This window comes from Lepus europaeus, chromosome 15 (genome assembly GCF_033115175.1).
Source record: "Lepus europaeus isolate LE1 chromosome 15, mLepTim1.pri, whole genome shotgun sequence".
NCBI classification, from domain to species: domain Eukaryota; kingdom Metazoa; phylum Chordata; class Mammalia; order Lagomorpha; family Leporidae; genus Lepus; species Lepus europaeus.
Window position 1 is genome coordinate 14563214 of NC_084841.1, and position 20281 is coordinate 14583494.

Here is a 20281-nt window from a genome sequence, read left to right on the forward strand (position 1 = left end):
GAGGGTGGACGCACCCTAAGATAGCGGACGTGTTTCCCCGCTTTAAACTAAAAGAATAGCAGACTTGTTCCCCCGCTTTAAACTGAAAGAATAGCAGACTTGTTCCCCCGCTTTAAACTGAAAGAATAGCAGACTTGTTCCCCCGCTTTAAACTGAAAATAAGATAGCGGACGTGTCTTCCCGCTTTAAACTGAAAATGGGAAATTCATCTAGCCATTCAATGTTGCTTAATCCGTTAAAAGCATTATTGCGTAGCAAAGGGATTAAGGTTTCTAAGACCACACTTGTCAGGTTCCTTGGAAGTGTTGATTTCTTTGCGCCGTGGCTCACCCACGAGGGCCAAATAACTCTTGAGTCTTGGGAGAAATTAGGAAAGGATCTCCGGCGCACAGTTAACGATCCCCAGGAACCCGATATCGACCCCGTTGTTCTCCCCTTATGGGAACTACTGCGGGCGTGCCTCCAAGAGGAGAGGTCGGTGGGAGCGGACCGCCCGACTCTTACGGCGGTTCGCGAGGCTCTCGAGGAAGTTCGTTCTCAGAGCTCGGACGGCGCCCGGGACCTCATACAATTTAAGGACACGGGATGCCAGACTTCCTCACTGGCCTCAGGCTCCGAATGTGGCTCCGCCTCCTCTGAGTCTGAGGGGGAAGGGGACGGCGATCCTAAATCCCCGCCTCCTACGTATGCGCAGCTGCGGCAAAAGTTAAAAGATGCCTGTTTACGCCCTCTAGTGCCTACGGCTCCTCCTATCGATGTCGTGCCCGCCCATCAGATTAAAGACGCAGCGCCTCCTACTGGCGGTCATGTAGGCGTGCCTCAGCCCCATCTAACACCCGTGCCGCCATGGCCATTAAACGTCCCAAATGTGCCACCTTTTTCAGGCAGACAGTTTCATCAACAAGCCTGGAAACAGTTGCGAACTGGCGCTCCCGCTGCCCCCGCTCAGGCTTACCCTGTTTTGGCTTTGGGCACGCGAGAGGCCCGGCACGAACCATTGGACATGACAGTATTAAAACAACTTAAGGCTGCGGTCCATGACTATGGACCCACAGCCCCATTCACATTGTCACTCCTTGAATCAGTCGGCCAGTCCATTTTAACACCTAGCGACTGGACCCAATTGGCTCGGGCCTGTTTAAGTCCAGGCGGCTTTCTTTTGTGGCAATCTATGAATACAGAGTGCTGTCATGACCAGGCAGATGAAAATGCTGAGGACGGCCACCCTACGTGGAATGCTGATATGCTTTTAGGGCGTGGACCTTATCAGGCTGACCAGACCCAATTCCCTAGACAAGTATACAGGCAAATTTCCAACTGTGCCCAACGTGCGTGGAGGCAGGCGTCCAATCCAAGTGACTCAGCTAGCCACCTCACCAAGATCGTTCAGGGCACGGCCGAACCCTTCGCTGATTTTGTCGCTCGCATACTTGAGGCTGCGTCGCGTATTTTCCCTTCCGAGGTTGACGTTCAGCCACTGGTCAAACAAATTATTTTTGAGCAGGCTAATAAAGAGTGCAAAAACATTCTTCGACAATATAGACATAAATCTCTGGACTCCTGGTTAAAATACTGCAGAGATACCGGTGGGCCACTTACTAATGCGGGCCTAGCTGCGATGCTGGCAAAAGTCAAAGAAAACAGTCCAAAATCTAAATCGACCCGACCCCCCATATCTTCAGGACTTTGCTTCCAATGTCATCAACCGGGTCACAGAAAACGCGATTGCCCCAATCTCAGCCATGGGTATTCCACGGCACAGCCTTCAGGCATAGAGCCTTGTCGCCGTTGCCGCAAGGGCCCTCATAGGGCGGAGGTATGCCGTTCTGCTTTCGATATCGATGGCAACCCACTTACAGGTAGCGCCCAGGGGCCAAAAAACGGCCAGAGGGGGCTCCCCAACCCAGCGAGGAGCCCCCAAAATCAAATCTACTCTCAGGTTCCACCTCCCGTGTCTGCGCTACACCCAGTGCACCCTCAGCCCGTGCCACTCACGGGTCCGCAGGCCTGGACCTCCGCGCCACCTCCCCTCTCCTCTTAACTCCGGAGATGGGGGTACAATTAGTGGAGAGCGACTGCTCCGGTCCTCTGCCCCCGGATTCGGTTGGATTAGTGTTGGGTCGGTCCTCCGCCGCCCTCCGAGGGCTAGCTGTGATCCCCGGGGTAGTTGACTCTGATTTCACTGGTAAAGTAAAGATCATGGTTCAGGCCCCTCAGGGACCTTTAGTAATCAATCCTGGAGACCGTATCGCACAAATGTTATTACTGCCCAGTCTTCACTCTTTAATCCCAGCTAAAAACCACGTTCGCGGCACTGGTAACTTTGGGTCCTCTGGCATTAATTTTACCGGCTTACATATGCTTTTAAATGAACGTCCCACTTTAGTGTTGCAGATTAATGGCAAGGACATTAAGGGACTTTTAGACACAGGAGCCGACAAATCCATTATAGCAACAAAGGACTGGCCTAGTACATGGCCTACAAATGTGGCGGAACAAACCTTGCAAGGACTTGGTTTTGCTCATTTCCCAAAAATCAGTGCAGCCTTGTTGTCATGGCAGGATAGCGAGGGTCATAGAGGACAGTTTTCTCCATTCATTTTACCTCTACCCATTTCCCTTTGGGGGAGAGACGTCCTGGCCGAAATGGATGTTGCTTTGGTCACCACTTCCCCTGCAGTACGATCTATGCTACAAAATATGGGTTACGTCCCAGGCAAGGGACTCGGTGTCCAGCTCCAGGGCCACCCTTCCCCCATTGAACCAAAACAAAGACCAAGTAAAGTTGGCCTGGGTTTTTCCTAGGGGTCACTGTTTCGCCTCCTAAACCAGTGGAGCCTTTACCCATCTCGTGGCTAACGGACGTACCCGTCTGGGTTCCACAGTGGCCCCTATCTCAGGAGAAACTGGAGGCAGTCAACACTCTGGTCTTGGAGCAGGTCAACGCTGGTCATTTGATCCCATCCACCTCTCCATGGAATACGCCTATTTTTGCCATCCGCAAAAAATTAGGTCAATGGAGACTCTTACATGATCTTAGGGCAGTCAACGCACAGATGCAGCCTATGGGCCCTGTGCAACGTGGTCTTCCTCTGCTTTCGGCACTTCCCAACCAATGGCCTGTTATTGTAATAGATCTTAAGGATTGTTTCTTTTCCATTCCATTGGACAAAAAGGATACCCCACGTTTTGCTTTTACTGTCCCCACCCAGAACCAGGAACAACCGGACAAGCGTTGGGAGTGGACAGTCTTGCCTCAGGGTATGACTAATAGCCCCACCATGTGTCAAGTCTATGTAGCCCAAGTACTAAAACCTCTTAGAGACCGATATTCCGACTGCAGGTGCCTACATTATATGGACGACCTACTGTGTGCAGCCCCCACAGCAGAGAGGCTCCTGGCCTTATACAGTACACTCCAACAAGTGCTGGAAGGGGCAGGGCTGCATATTGCACCTAATAAGGTGCAATTGTCGTCTGTAGTTTCTTATCTTGGGGCTATAGTCGCCCCTACTCAAATTAGACCTCAAAAAATTCAAATAAAAATCAATGCTATCTCCACTCTAAATGACTTACAAAAACTTTTAGGGGATATCAATTGGATTAGGCACTACCTTAACATTCCTAATGCTGCATTGCAGCCCCTCTTTAATATACTTAAAGGAGACCCGGATCTTGCTTCCCCCCGAACCTTCACCTCTGAGGCCAAACAAGCACTGTCAATTGTCAACGATGCCCTTAGTAAAGCTGCCCTAAAACGTTGGGACCCTGCGGGAGACCTTACTCTTTGGGTCCTCGACACCCTTAAACAGCCCACCGCGGTCCTATGGCAGGATGGGCCTCTCCTCTGGATCCATCCCTCAATGTCATCTACTAGATCTATTAGTTACTATCCCGTGGCAGTGGCGGAGATAACTCTCCTAGCCATTCAGAGGGCTATCCAACATTTTGGACGCGAACCATCCACCATTGTTGTCCCCTATTCCATGGAACAGGTACGTGTGCTAATCGCTTGTACTGATGCTTGGGCGGTTTTAGTCTGCTCCACTTCCGCAACTATTACAAACAGAACACCCTCTGATCCTTTGCTAACCTTTGTTCAGTCTCACCCAGTTATTTTTCCAAAGTCCACATCCCAAAAGCCCTTACAGGGAGCCCCAGTAGTGTATACCGACGGTTCTAAAACAGGAGTCGGTGCATATGTTGTTTCAGGATCTGTGCCAAAAACATTCCAATTCGCTACTAACTCCCCCCAGGTAACTGAACTTCTTATAGTTAACCAAGTCTTCTCTGATTTCCCCGGACCTGTCAATATTGTGTCTGATTCACGCTATGTGGTTAATTCTGTGTCTATCCTTGAGGCCGCAGGACTAGTCAATTCTTCATCCTCCGTAGCGACAGTTTTCCTCACCCTGCAAAAATCTATTTGGAATCGGTCTGCTCCTTTCTTTATTACTCATATTAGAGCTCATTCTTCCTTACCTGGACCCATGACCACAGGCAATGCTATAGCTGATCAAGCCACACGCCCCATTTGGATACTCCAATTTTCTTCCCCAGAAGAGCAGGCTATCCAGTTTCATTCAGAGTTCCATGTAAACGTAAAAACCCTTGCCGCCAAATTCGGTCTTTCTCGTGCTGCCGCTCGCGATATTGTTCGCCATTGTGCCGCATGCCCTACTTTAACCCCTGTGCCTTCGGTGGGGGTTAATCCCCGAGGATTACTACCAGGACATATCTGGCAGATGGATGTCACCCACATATCCGAGTTTGGGACCTTAAAGTATGTTCATGTGTCAGTTGACACCTGTTCCCAAGTAATTTTTGCTTCTCTGGAGACGGGTGAGCGTACCACCCATGTCATTAATCACTGCCTTGCTGCATGGGCAGCCTGGGGCAAACCAAAAACTTTAAAAACAGATAATGGTCCTGCATACACAAGTAAATCATTCCAAGATTTCTGCACCCGTATGCAGGTACAACATAAAACTGGAATCCCTTATAACCCTCAGGGACAGGCCATAATTGAAAGGGCTCATCGAACCCTCAAGGCTTTTCTCTTAAAACAAAAGGAGGGAATTGCCACGGGCAAAACCCCTCGAATGCGCCTCTCCCTTGCACTGTTTACTATAAACTTTTTGAATTTGACAGATCATTCTATGTCCCCCGCTGAGAGACACATGTTAAAGGAGCCATCTTCACGAGGCTATGTCCGTTGGAAAGATGTCCTCACGGGAAAGTGGTACGGCCCGGATCCGGTATTATGCTGGAACCGAGGCGCGGTCTGTGTCTTCCCACAGGAATCTGGAAGAGAACCTCTCTGGATACCGGAAAGATTGGTCAGAAAAACAGCCCCGCCGCCACAAGATACACCTCTATCACCTACGGACGACATCTCCCCCGAGATAACCGAGATTACCACGCTCTCACAGGACGACAAATTGCAACAAAACAACGAGACGTCCCTGTGTACTTCGCTGGGTGAGCTCCTTCATCAACAACAAGTTGGAGAGCGTCAGACATCAGTTCCGCGCGGCAGCGTATGCTGCTCTCCATCACCGTGATCCGGATGCATATGCCATGCTGGCTCGCATGACTTATGACCGGGTCCATACCAGCGATTAAAACCCTCGTCCCCCCATCCCTACTCACGCCTCACATATGGACAATGCCTCCATCAGGCACACACCTTCCTCGAGTTGTCTTGTTCCCCCTCTCATTCATTGGGCTGTATCACCCATCCCTGACGGGGAGCGAAAACTGGGTATGCGAGACCAAAGGTACTGCAGCAGGAGTCCACCCGGGGGTTCCGGGGGTCCTGGGAGAGCATATGCATATGCATGCAGGTTCAATTCCCAGCCTGCCCCAGCAAAAGGGAATAAAAACTGATCCCTAACGGAGACATCAGGGGTTGTGGCCAGGCCCTTGAAGTTCCGTAACTAACGGATCACAAGCACGCTGGGTATGCACCTCTACTCTCTGCCTAGTAAATATTCTCCCGGCCCTCATGAGCCAGGGCCGTCGGGGATGTGATTTGTGCAAAAACAAAAGGAGGGAGATGTAGGGAACCAGACCGGAGGAACCGTGCCCCTAAGATGGCGCCGACTCCCTGCTTCCGGGTTCTTCCTCATCTCAGGGAGTTCCCGCTCTTGCTCGCTCCTTCCCGCCTTAGATTTCCCGCTCTAGCTCGCTCCTTCCCGCCTTGCCACGAGATTGTCCTATCCCCGCGCTTCTAGCCTATCACCTGATTTGTGACGTGTATTGTGCATATAAACCCTTGCTACGCGGGTGTAAGGGAAGTTCCTGCCCAGAAGAGATCGAAGCTGGATCTCCTGCTTGCCGAGCAATAAAGGAACCCCGTGCAAAGTGTTCGGTCTCTGTCTCTTGCTGGACGAGGACGGCGCCGAGCAGGTCACCCCCTCCCCCACGTGATTTTCTTCACATATAATACACACTGAATAATGTCCTGTATGTACTTATATAAAGATATTTGTATCCTTGCCTGGGATTTCCCCTCTCCTTCTTTCATTCCTTCCTTCTTTCCTTCTTCTGTTCCTATCTCCCTTCTTTCCTTCCTTCATTTTTTCTACCAAATTTTGATTCCAGCTTCAGAACATTTTTCAGCATTTACATTCATGCATCCATTTATTTGGCTAATCATTCTACAAATATTAAGAATATTCTATGTGAAGCCTACCATTAAAAAAAAAAAAAAACAAGGTAAAAATCCCTGCTTCCATAAACTTTAAGTGCTAGTGGAGACAGATAAATGAACAAAAATTAAATAGGTAAAAAAAATCTAAACAGGTCAAATTCTATGGAGAAGAGAGTTGAGGGATTAGGGATTGAGTTAGTGAAATCTCATGCAACTTCAGATGGGGTGGTCTTTCTGATGGGATGACTTGAAACATTGTATTTCACAATATTTTTAAGCTTACAAAATGAAAATTAGGAGATAGTAAAACAAAGATTTCGCATATATCCCTCACCTCATTTCCCCATTAACATTTCACATTAGTAACCTTGTCACAATTAATTGTACCAAGCCTCCCCTATTTTTTAATCCCAAAAACCTTTTATCCCTACCATCATTCCCAGCCTCTATTAAACAACATTCTGTATTCAGATTGCAATTTTTAAAATTTTAGCTCCTACTTGTATTTTTTCCCTGTGTGTCTGTCTCACTTTACCCAACATGACGTCCTCCAGTTTCATTCATTTTCTTTATTAGCAGAATAACATTTCACTGTGAATTCGTAGTGCAAACTGAGTTAGGCAGGAGAAGATATAAGTGTATTTCTTTAAAAAAAAGATTTATAAAGACAGAGTTATAGAGAGGTAGAGACAGAGAGAGAAAGAGAGGTTTTCTATCCGCTGGTTAACTCCCAGATGACCACAGCAGCTGGAGCTGAGCTGATCCAAATCAGGAGCCAGGAGCTTCTTCTGGGTCTCCCATGTGGTGGGTGGACCCAAGGATTTGGATCTTCTACTGCTTTCCTAAGCCACAGCAGTGAGCTGGATCAGAGGAGAAGTAGCTGGGACTAGAACTAGCATCCATATAAGATTCTGGCGCTTCAAGCCGGGGCTTTAACCCACTGTGCCACAGCAAAGGCCCTACGTGCATTTCTTTGTGAGAGTGCCACACAACAGGCAGTTCAAAAGCCAAGGAATGCTTGACAACATTAAGGAACAGGAAAGAAACCAAGGTGGCTGGGGTGGAGGGAGCCATAGTAGGGCAGAGGGAGAGGAAATAACAGCTTACATGGGATGGCTGTAGATAAACATTCTCTAGCATCCATCACACTAGCCTTCTCCAGCTGCTGGTGTGTCTCCAAACTTAATCATGATCCATCAAGTAATGAAATGAGTTTCGCTTTTTTCTTCAAAAATGGTCATTGTTGCAGGTTATGTGCTCTGTTTCTTACAGTGCTCTTGACTGTTAGTTGCCATTTCAGCTCTTATTACAATCTTTGCTACTAGAACCATATACTTTGTTTATTGAACACTAATTTGTAAAGAATCTGCCAGACATCAATGCAAATTTTGTGGAGAAACACAAGTGATTCAAGTATTTCTGTCAGAATACTTAATGTTTTTAAAAGCAATATTTAATTTTTTTATAGATTTATTTTATTTATTTGAAAGAGTTACAGAGAGAGGTAGACACACACACACACACAGAGAGAGAGAGAGAGAGAGAGAGAGAGAGAGAGAGGTCTTCCATCCTCTGGTTCACTTCTCAGATAGCCGCAATGGCCCGAGCTGCGCCGATCCAAAGCCAGGAACCAGGAGCTTCCTCCAGGTCTCCCATGCAGGTGCAGGGGGCCAAGGACCTGGACCATCCTCCACTGCTATCCCAGGGCACAGCAGAGAGCTGGATCGGAAGAGGAGCAGTTGGGGCTAGAACTGACACCCGTATGGGATGCCGGTGCTTCAGGCTAGGGCTTTAACCCACTACGGCACAGCGCCTGCCCCAAATCAAGATTTAAGGAAAATGTTGCTGACTTTCACATGGATGGTGAATGCAGAATACTGTGACAGTTTAAGACAGAAGGTTGTTTCCTTCAGGTGACATCTAAAACGGATGCAGTAGTGGCACTTTGGGGAGATAGTGTGCCCAGGAAAATCTTGGGGGAATGGAAAGTGCCATTTTAAAATAATAAAGTTTACATGTGCATTTGTTTAAAGGAATAGCCAAATACTATGAATAGAGTTCAAAATCCTGTAAATCATGGAACGTGTTTTGTATATTACTCTCAACTATGAATATTCAAAATCTCTTACAAATTATTCATTTACGCTCTTTGCTTGCCTACACAGCTTCCCTCGCTACAACTGACTCATTGGCTAGCAAAATGCTGTGTAAAACTCATGTCACTCTTCCCTATGGTTAAAATATTTTATTTAGTCCGCTTTATTCTGGAATGCACTCCAGAATACTTCATCTAGCTATCATATCCTCCATGAAGCTGCCCATATTTTCCAACTACAGAGCCCTTTGCATCACAATCTTCTTCATTTCATCCAATATTTCAACTAAATTGGCCTTCTTTATTTCCATAAACTTATCAACCTTTGAAGAAATATATAGCAAGCTTTTTTCTCTTTTTTAAGAATATGGTTTCTGTTAGTATATTCAATTTTTTTTGTCTTTCATATTTCTACTAAATGCTCTACCTTAAGGGAATTCTTATTTACAACCATCAAAATGAGCCATCTTGCCATGTCTAGCCTACACTCTATTTGAGTTTTCTGCATAGTAGCTTTACTATTTGGATTTTTAAAAATTTGCACCCTATATTAGGCGCTACACAAGAGAAAGAGGTAATGTTATTGTTCATCATTATTTTTTATTTGGTTAGAAGAGTGATAATAAGCATTCAACAATGTATATAGAATAAATGGACTAGTGTTGAATTACATCAATGAATTGCATGGAATGTTATAGTTGGATGATACCTATCAGATGATTGTTGGTATGAATTTGAGTACTAACATACAAACCACATACAGAATGAATAAAATTAAGGAAAAGTGACACAAAAACTGAAAATAAGGCAAGATACGTTAATGTGGGCTCATGAATTTTAACAGATTCATGGAATGAATATTTGTTTTATGTTTTTATTTCTTGCTGAGTTAATGCAGTCTGCTAAATCCTGTAGGCTAAGAAGTAAAACAAAACAAAACAAAATGAAAAACAACACAAAAGAAAACAATAAAAAATTTGTGAAAGACTCTCTGATAGCAATTCCAGGACAGTGATTTTGACATCATCCTTGATGCTTTGAGTAGGAAAATATCCTCAGGTACGATCAAGAGCATCTTGAGGGGCTTAATCAAAAAGGGACTTAGAAAAGTCTGGACAACTATTTTTGTGGTAAATAATTTTCACAAGTTTCTTACAATATTATGTTCCAAAATCCATTGCACGTGTCTAATTTTAAAGTAATATTTTCCAGCTGTGTAAATTTTACTTACGAGTATCTATCATCTGTGAAGTTTTGTTCCTCTGACGGTACTAAAGACAGCAGGAGAAAAAGTAGTAAGATTATTATCTACTGACCCAGGAACCACTCCAGCTCTGAAGACTGCCATCTTCTTTTCTTTTAATTCCAGAATCTGCTTTAAATATGATGGTTTTATCTGAATATTTGAGTAATTTGTTAAACATGAAATATTCATGAATTTTGTAAGTTATCTAAGATGTCCTTTTATTTGCCTGCAGGTTTTGCTAGGAGAAAGGCACATCTTCTACTAACTAAGGGATAATACAATGTAGGAAATATGCATTGGGAAAGTTTCATTAACTAAGATTTGAGATATGTCTTGGAAAAGAGAAATTATCTCCTTGACAAAGGTTGGCCATGAGGCAGTTGGGGATTTGCTGAAATCACAGCATGAAGAAAACCATAAGCTCACATGTAGTTTAAGAGATAGAGCTCAAAGACGTTTCTACCTTCAATGTGAGGGGTGTCTGTTGTTTGCATTCTGATGTCTTTTCATGACATGGAGCCATTCCAATCGGTGTAAACGTGGAGGGTACATCTAGAGTAGGTGTGGGAAAACTGCAGATATGAGAAATAATAAAACTAAGTCTATGGTTTAGTTCAGAATCAGAGCTGCCAACACTGAGATTAATCAAGGGTTGGGATTAACAGACAAGGATATTAAAACACCTATCATTAAAACAGCTCTGTAACAAGTTAAATATTTCTTTGAAATAACAGAGAAAACTTCAGAAATGAAATAACTCTTATTAAAAAAGTAAATTATGGCCGGCGCCTCTGCTCAATAGGCTAATCCTCTGCCTTGCGGCACCGGCACACCAGGTTCTAGGCCCGCTCAGGGCATCGATCCTGTCCCGGTTGCCCCTCTTCCAGGCCAGCTCTCTGCTGTGGCCAGGAAGTGCAGTGGAGGATGGCCCAAGTGCTTGGGCCCTGCACGCCATGGGAGACCAGGAGAAGCACCTGGTTCCTGCCATCAGATCAGCACGGCAGTGCTGGCCGCAGCGGCCATTGGAGGGTGAACCAATGGCAAAAAGGAAGACCTTTCTCTCTATCTCTCTCTCTCACTGTCCACTTTGCCTGTCCAAAAAAAAAAAAAAGTAAATTATATAACTGAAAAATATATTGACATAAATACACAGAAGCGCAGGAACTTTACAGAACTGTGGGACAATAGCAGATTTCCAATGTTTATATTATTGGTGTTACAGAAGTGGAGAACAAAAGGAGTAGGTTGGAAAGATTATTTGAAGGAATAATCATTGAAAACATTGCAGGTTTGGCAAAATACATAACCTCACAGTTTCAAGAAGTTGTGCAGAACAAATATAGGATAATCTCTCCACAAAATCCATATCAACAAGCATCATAATTAAACTTCTGAACCTTAAAGAGAAGTAAAAAATTGTGAAAGCAACCCAAAAGAAACAATAGGATGATTGCAACTTAGATAGTTTTTGGATGACAGCACATTTCTCTTTTGCCACCATGGAAGTCAGCCCACAGTGGCATTGCATTTTCTAAATGCTGAAAGTAAAGAACTGTCAGCCACACATTCTATATCAGTTGAAACTATACTTCAGGCTTGACAAATAATTAAAGAAATGAAGTAATGCTGATAAAAACTGATGCTAGTAAACCCAACCTTAAAGAAGGTCTACAAACAGGAAATTATTTTATAAAAATAAGTCTTGCAGTATCAGGAGGAAAGAATGCTAAGTAAGCAGAAATGGGGCACACACAGTAGGATATCCTTTCTCTCATAAGCTTTCTAAACACTGTGTGATGATCTAAATACAACTCATATCATTGACTGATACTGAAGGTAATTGTACTTAAAAATGTTGAGGGTGAAGAAAACTAAATGGAAGCCAAGTTTCTATATTTTTCTTCAAATGGCAAATCTTGATACCAGTAAACAGTGATAAGTCCAATATATAATTTTTATCACCAAAGAGACCACTAATAGAATTCTACAGATTCATTCAAAAGCACTACAAATAAATCAAGAAAGACATTTTTAAATTAAAATTATTTATTTGAGAGCCAGAGAGACAGAGGAGGAGAGGCTGGGTTTTCTTTCCTCAGATGTCTGCAACAGCCTGAACTGGGCGGTGTTGAATCCAGAGTCCAAGAACTCAATGCAGATCTTTCACAAAGGAGTCAGGAATCCGGTTGCATGAGCCATCGCTACTGTCCCCTAGGGTCTGCACTATCAGGAAGATGGAGTCAGAAAGTAGAAGCAGATGTGGAATCCGGGTACTCCCATGTGGGATGTAGGCATCTTAATTAGCATCTTAACTTATAAACTAAATGCTCACCCCAAGAAGGAATCTTTAAAACTGTCCAGGAAACCTAAAGGAAAGTAAGAAAAGGAGAACAGAGAAATTGGAAAAGAGAAAACAAACAGAAAACATTTGGTAAAATAGTAAACTTATTAGCTAACTTTGTAATAATTATCATAAGTAGTGAGCAAAGATTACCAGAGAGTATTGAAAAAATTGCTCAAGTGTATGCTATTTGTTAATAAATTCCCTTTTAATTCAATGACATGTATAGATTGAAAATAAATACTAATTTCACAAAAGAACAGTGGAGGTTGTATGGGGTACTTGCATAAATTTTGTGGAAAACACAATTAAAAAATGTTTATTTTACTTAAGTTCTTCTTGAAATCCATCCAAAATTACTTCAAATCCATCCAAAATTACTTTAAGATATACATTTTCTATGAACTTTTGGATGACTTTGTATTAAATAAAATGCCAAAGCAAATAGAAGTAATTTACCTTTTATCTATTATGGATTTTCATATATTCATTCATTTTTATTTGAAAGAAGATAGAGATAGAGACATAGAGATGGATAGATAGATAGATAGATAGATAGATAGATTGATTGATTGATAGAAAGATAGATATAATGAGATCTTCCACTCTCTGGTTCATATCTCAAATGCTCACAACAGCCAGGTCTGGATCTGGCCAAAGTCAGGAGCCAAGAACTCAATTCAGTTATCCCACGTGGGTGGCAGAGACCTAACTACTTTAGCCATTACCTGCTGCTTTCCAGGTTCAATTCTAGGCTCTCTGATACAAGATACAAGCATACGAATGTTTACAAAACATGGGTCTATCTTTTTTCTTTTGTTTTGTTTTAACCCAAAGGATGCTATTTAGCAAAAGTAATTTGCCTTTATTACATCATGCTTCTAATCCGGTGTGCAATATAATTTAGGTATTCCAAAGCTTGTGTTCATTTTATGATTCACCAAACCAAGCACCAATAGAAAAGGCTCAATTAATGAAGGAACGCATGGAGTGACAACTGAGAACACTTATCCACATACCTGTAGTAACCAAAACATTGTTCTAGCATATGATTACCAAGTGATAAAGATAAATTGATGTTCTCCATAGTTTATATTTTTCAAGATACAAGACAAGGGTCTTGTATTTTGTAAGATACAAGAGAAGAACGTTGTGGCATAATAAATTACATGGACGCCTGCAAAATCAACATTCCATATGAACGCTGGTTTGAGTCCTGGCTGTTCCACTTCCAATCTGGTTGCTACTAATATGCCTGGAAAAGCAGAAGAATATGGTCCAAGTATTTGGGGCCCTGACGTCCATTTGGGGCTCCCAATGAAGTTCCTTGTTTCTGCCTTCAGCCTGGCCCAGTACTGACTGTTGCAGCCATTTTGGAAGATACCTCTCTCTATCTCTCTCTCTGTTTCTCTCTGTCTCTCTCTTCTCCTCTTTAACTCTGTATTCCAAATAAATAAATAGCTCTTTAAAAAAGATACATGAGAAATCTAGATTTTACTAAAACATCTATTCATGCATAAAAAGAATGCAATCTGTCATTTGAAGCAAAATGGATGGACCTGGAGAACATAAAGTTAAATGAAATAAACCAGACACAGAAAGACAAGTACCACATGTTCTCCCTCATATGTAGGGGGAAAATACCCTCAGTCTGAATACAAATGCTTACTGTTAGAGTGGCACAGTGGTGGGAGGGTAGGAGTTTGAATTAAAAAAAGTAGGGGAAGCTAGATATGGTTCATTAACTGTGACAAATATACTAACATGAAATGTTAATAATATAGTAGGTGGGTTCAGGGATATATGGGAACTGTTTGAATTATTATGTCACAATTATTTTATTTTATTGTATTGTATTTTTATTTTAAAAGCAGAGTGAGAGAGAGAGAGAGAAGGAGGGAGAGAAAGTGTTTCATCTACTGTTTTACTTCTCCAAATGCTTGCAATAACTTGGGGCTGAGCTAGGCTTAAGCTGGGTGGCTAGAACTCCAACTGAGTCTGAAGCATAGGCGGCGATGGCAGGGATACAAACACCTTGACCCTCTACTACTGCCTTCTCAGATGCACCACAAGGAAGCTGGATCAGAAGTGTATACCCAGGATGCTAACTAACTCTAGGACATGGCATGTGGTCGTTGCAAGTGGCAGCTTAACCCACTGTTCCACTATGTCTTCTTCCCTTGATTTATAAATTCAAAACTATTCTGAAATGAAATGTTACAAAATAGAGTTATCTTTTCAAAAATTGAGCTATGCACACACATATTCTTACTTCTACATGTAGACAACTAGCTATTTCTCCTTATTGTAGGCCTGTATGGGTCAAGTTAAACATTGGGTGAAAGTTTCAGCCTGTGGGCTACAGACTTGCCAATTTTGCTGCGTACAAACTACTGTCATTTAGCCTTGAAGCTGTTCAGGTTTCATTAGTAACAACACACGCTGTGTACAATATTTTATTTCTCATTTTCTCCAAAAATCAAACTATAATTCAAATGACAAATAAAAAAGATAAAAATTCAAATTTTTATGACCATGTTGCAGGTGAACAAGATAAGATATATGTGTGTTTATGACAGATGGGTAGCCAGACTAGAATAAAAAATTAGAATGAAAGTTTAAATGTATTCATAGAGATTTTGGATATACTTCTAATATATCCTCATATGGCTGTGGGAAAATGTTCTTTGGAATATTTAGACATATGTGAAAATAAATTATCATTCATATTTGTCATGAATACTTAATAAAACTATGCAACAAAGTAACAACTCATTCATTTTAAAGTTAAGATGATTCATCATGTGAGTTTAATGAGTCACTCTCTTTTTAAGGTCAGGTTTAATAATTTACTTGAATTTGTTGTTTTAATTCCATTCTAACATTTTCATCTCCAGGTTGGATTCCAGTGACTGTCCTAATGTGTGCTCTGCTTATGAGAGCAGCAGTTATTATTGTAGAAATGTATGACATTGTTTTGTTATGAAGCTCTATGCTGATTTCAAGTTGTCATCTATATCATAAAAATGTTGTAAAACCTCCAACTCAATCAAAGCCTTTCTTTTGCATATTTTGGTTTTCAAAGCCATTATAGAATAGTTTGAAAGTAGATATATGAGCTATAACCATTCTTGAAATATTTACCAGAGATTTTAATGTGTTAGGTCAAATATATGTCTTTAGGGCTGGCACTGTGGCATAGTGGGCTAAGCCTCTGCCTGTGGTGCCAGCATCATATATATATATATATATAATATATATATATATATACATATATATGTGTATATATATAATCCTATATATAGAATTTATAACTGTGAGGAAAATATATGTTATTACATAAATTATCAATAAAACAAAGTTTTACAAAGCTGTATTTGCAAGAATACTGATACATACAGGTTTAACTTTCTTTTTTGTTTGGTTTTTAAATTTTATTTCCCACATAATAGAGAACATGCAGTATTTGTCTTTCTGGATACGGCTTATTTCACTCAACATGATGTCCACTAGTTGCTCCATTTTGGAGCAAATGGTAGAATCTCATTTTTAACATTGAGAATAATAAATAATTTTATATGAATTATAATTCATTATTGTATATAGTAATATATGTATATATCAATCATATATTATTATATATATTATGTTTTCTTTATCCATTCATATGATTATGGTCACCTTGGTTGATTCCCAAATTTTGGCTAAGAACATGGAGGTGCAGGTATCTCTTGGATACATTGTGTTTAAGTCTTTTGGGCATATACCCAATAGAGAGATTGCTGGATCATATGGCAAGTCTATTTCTAGTTTTTTAAGAAATCTCCACACTGTTTTGCAGAGTTACTGAACTAATTTCCATTCCCAAGAACAGTTTATAAGTGTTCCCTTTAGCCCACATCCTTACCAGCTTTTGTTACTCTCTGTGTTCTAGATTTTAGCCATTTTGACAGGAGTGAGGTGATATCTTATTGTGCTTTTGATTAGTATTTCCCTTATAGCTAGTGATATTTAACATCGTTTCATGAATTTGTTGGCCATTTGTATTTCTTCTTTTGAAAACTGTCTATTAAATATTTTGCCCATTTCTCAACTGGATTGGTTTATTTTGTTCTTGTTGAGTTTTTTTTTTTAAGATTTATTTATTTGAAAAGCAGAGTTACTAAGAGAGAAAGGCAGAGGCAGAGAGAGAAATCTTCCATTCATTGATTCGCTACCAGGCTGCAACAGTGGAGCAGGGCCAATCCAAAGCCAGGAGCCATGAGCTTCTCCTGGATCTTCCACATGGGAATAGGAACTCAAACCCTGGAACCATCTTCTGCTGCTTTTCCAGGCACATTAACAGAGAGCTGGATCAGAAGAGGAGCAGCAATACTGAAACCGGGTCCTATATTGGGTGCTGGCACAGGCACAAGTGGCAGCTTGAGCTGCTATGCCACTGCACCGGCCCTTGTTTTTGAGTTTTCTCAGTTGCTTCTATATTGAGCTCACAGAAAGAGAAATCAAGACAGGGAACCCATTCTCAATAGCCACAAAAAAAAATCAAATACTTAGGAATAAATTTAAAGAACTGAAAGATCTCTACAATGAAAATTATCAAATATTGGTGAAAGAAATCATCAAAGACACAAAAAATGGAAAGATATTCTTTGCTAATAGATTGGAAGAATCAGTATCATAAAAATGACTATACTACTTAAAGCAACCTACAGATTGAATGCAATCCTATCAAAATACAATGGCATTATTTACAGAACGAGAAAAAGAAATCTTAAAATTCACATGGAAATCACATAAGACTTAGAATAACCAAAGAGATCCTGAGTTAGAAAAAAATTAAGCTGGAGGCATTACAATACCTGTCTTCAAAGCATACTACAAAGCTACAGTAAGTAAAACAGCATAGTACTGCCTTAAAAAACAATATACCAATCAATGGAACACAATAGAGACCAGAAATTAATCCACATACACAAAGGCAAATGATTTTTGATCAAAGTGCTCAGACCATACAGCATAGTAAGGATAGTCTCTTCAACAAATGGTGTGGCAAAACTGGATTTTTATATTACAAGAATGAAATTAGATACATACCTGTAACCATGTACAAAAATAAACTCAAGATGGATCAAAGACCTAAATTTAAGACATGAGACTATGAGGTTGCTGGAAGAAAACATAGGGAAAACATGCCAAGACATTGGTGGAGAGGATGACTTCTTGGATCGGACCCCCAAAGCAAAGGCAACAAAAGCAAAAGTCAATAAATGGAACTGTTTCAAACTCAGAAGCTTTTGCACAGCAGAGGATAAGGTCGATAGAATGAGTGACATCCAACAGAATGGTAAAACACATTTGCAAAGCACCTCTCTGACAATGAATTAATATCCCAAATATATCAGCATCTTGAAAAATAAAACAGTTTTAAACGGAAAAGGACAAGTGTTTAAGAAATTGATGCCTGTGGTCAAAGCTAGGTTTCAATTATGGTTCCATAATCTATTACTTGTGTTAACATGTTTTACAACTATCTTCTTTAAAATAAAGCTATTTTATGTGCAAAGTGGAAATAGTGAGAAGCCATTATCCCTAAGTTTTCTGAAAGTAGAAGTTAATAAGAAAATAAAATGATAAATTTATTCTATTTTTATCTTAAATTCTCAGATTCATATATGTGACTTAAATTCTGTTTTCATATTTTAAAATAATATACTTAAACGTTAAATATTCTGTTTAAACACATATTTTCAAATTTTAGATTTTCATTATTTCCATTTTTATTTCATATTCCACATTAGCTTCTCTTTTACTTTATTTTTTTCTTCAATAAAACAGATCACTGTTATACAATTATTGATTACTTTTATTTTCTTCTGGTTATTTATCCCATATTAATTTTAAGTTTAATTTACTTATAGCATTAAATAACAGTGTACAGCACATTAAAGACAGAGATAATGCTATAACTAGTACTCCAACAGTATTTTTTCACTTTGTGTTGCTATATGGGGGCAAACTGTTGAAATCTTTACTTAATATATACTAAACTGATCTTCTGTATATAAAGAGAATTGAAAATGAATCTTGATGTGAATGGAAGAAAAACACCATTTAGCCATAAGTAAATTAATTTTTTCATTTATTAAACTTTTATTTAATGAATATAAATTTCCAAAGTACAGCTTATGGATTACAATGGCTTCCCCCCTTCCATAACTTCCCTCCCACCCGCAACCCTCCCCTTTCCCGCTCCCTCTCCCCTTCCATTCACATCAAGATTCATTTTCAATTTCACCTCTAAATATTCTATTCTGCTGCTTGCAATGTTTTTCATACCACTCCATTTACTAGGTCAATTTGTTTTACCCAGGACATGTCAGATAGCAGCCTACCTTAGGTGTCTTCTACTACTGCTTCTTCTGATTGCCTTCCCCTAAATATCCACATTGAAATATACTTAATTTAAATTTTTACTCAAAATCATTTTATCGAAAAGGCCAATGCAAAGATGGCTAGTGGAATTCTACATAACCCTCTCTCACACATTAATGCTTTTTCTAGCATTGATTTAGATACACTTTACTCCATGGCATTTCAAAATGTGTGTACTTGGGATTTTGATTTTATTCAGGGATGCTGAGGTCAACAGATTAGGAAGCAACTATCATGGAGAATAACTATAATGCCCAGAAGAAGATGGACAACTCACTGCGCCAACCATGTGCATTTGGGAGCACCAGGGTTGATCAGGAGGCTACAAGAATAAGGGGAAATCATGGATTGGAGATATCATTGTGGTTTCCATGAGAGAGGCATGGTAAGGCTGTGTACACAGGTTTTAGACTGACTGATCTGAATGATTCCCATGGGCACTGAGATATAAAGGCTACCTAATCGTCTATTCCTTGGCTTCAGGATGATTAAAGCAAAGAGAATTGCCTTCCGGAATGTTAGGCCAGATAAAGTGATTCAGAATTCAGGCTCTGGATTGATGAATCTGCCTGTGAAAATGCCTCTACTGGGCGACTTCTTTGCCGGCTTTCAGAATTTGACAGCTTTATGAGGAGCAGTCATCTCATGGTCTCCAAGACCCCATCATGTCCATATAGAATACATAAAACACGTTTCTTAAACAGGCACTTATGTCCCTCTAAAGGTAGAGGGGGAGGGAGAGGGAGAGGGGGAGGGAGGGGGAGGAGGAGGGGGAGGGGAGGGAGAGGGGAGAGGGAGAAGGAGGGGAAGGGAGGAGAGGGGGGGAGAGGGAGAGGGAGGGGGGAGGGGGAGGGAGGAGAGGGGGAGAAAGAAACTCATCCACTGGTTCAGTTCCCGAATGCCTGCAATGATTGGAGATGGGCTGCAGCCAAAGCTATGAGCCAGAAACTGAGTCCAGGTTTCCCATGTGAGTGGCAAGGAGTCAATTACTTGAGTCATTACTATTCTGTTTCAACATCTGCATTAACGGGAACCTGGAAAAGAGGCACAGCTGGGAATCAAATGCAGAGGCTCCAGCAGGGGACAAGAGCATCTGATTGACATCTTAACTGATAGACTGCATGCCTAACCCAATTTTTAAATAATTCTTTCTTCTGATTTCTTCCAATCAATATAATTTTTATTAAATCAGAAATATTTACTTGATTTGTAATATATTTCAATATCTGAAATAGTTTTGGCATGTAATAATTTATCAAAGATAGCTGTTGACTTGCTTTCTCAATTTATAACTTTAAATTTCTTTGATATTCATGTTATTATAAAATCATTCATTCATTCCTCTTCCATGGATAATTTTTCTTACTCAAGCGTTGCTTTGTCTTTTTTTACTTCAAAGTGGGGAACCAAATTCCATTACATTTGAATGGTTACTTCAATAAACATAATTATATGGAGACTAGTTAAATTGGGTGCAAAACAATTCATGAGCAAATTACAGTACTAAAAGGA